Source organism: Cryptotermes secundus, unplaced genomic scaffold (assembly GCF_002891405.2).
Source record: "Cryptotermes secundus unplaced genomic scaffold, Csec_1.0 scaffold259, whole genome shotgun sequence".
NCBI classification, from domain to species: Eukaryota; Metazoa; Arthropoda; class Insecta; order Blattodea; family Kalotermitidae; genus Cryptotermes; species Cryptotermes secundus.
In genome coordinates this window covers 376,526-377,067 of record NW_019742445.1, presented here as the reverse complement: position 1 = coordinate 377,067, position 542 = coordinate 376,526, and the positions used below count along the sequence as shown (strand labels likewise).

At 32.7% G+C, this 542-nt stretch overlaps 1 protein-coding gene across 4 annotated transcripts in view; it reads right to left on the bottom strand.

Annotated features, from left to right (window-relative positions):
• LOC111873157 (beta-mannosidase) overlaps nt 1-542 on the bottom strand; it is a 30,318-nt gene that overhangs the window by 19,588 nt on the left and 10,188 nt on the right. The gene's annotated exons all lie outside the window — the stretch shown is intronic.

The following is a 542-nucleotide window of genomic DNA, read 5'->3' as shown; positions in this document are numbered from 1 at the left end:
ACTTGGTTTTTGGTAGATTTTTACGTGACTAACATAAGGCTACTGTGGAAGTGCCCATTTCGGTTACGACATTCGTTTATAACGACACTATTTTTAGGTCCCTTTGATGACGTTATAACCAAGTTCTACTGTATATGGTATTTCTCTAATATATTCAAATGTCTACACTTCTTTCCTGTTGTTATAACTTCCATTATGTCTGTTATTGTTCCGTATGCATGTCCTGTATTTAGTATGTGATTTGAGTACCCGGAATTGCTATTATTATTTCTAATATCACGTATATGTTCTTTATATCTAGCGTTAAATGTTCGGCCCATTTGCCCAATGTATTTCAATGGGCAATCTACACATTTCATTTGGTATATGCCACTTTTATTGTATTTGTCCAATTGTGGTTTTTGTTTGAGTAAGTTTTCTATTGTGTTTCATGTGTGGAATGCTATTTTTATCTGCGTGTCTTTAAAAAGTTTTGTAATTTTTCTTACTTCTTTTGTACTATATGTAAATATGGCCCACTTTGTTTTTTTGTTGTTCGTCGT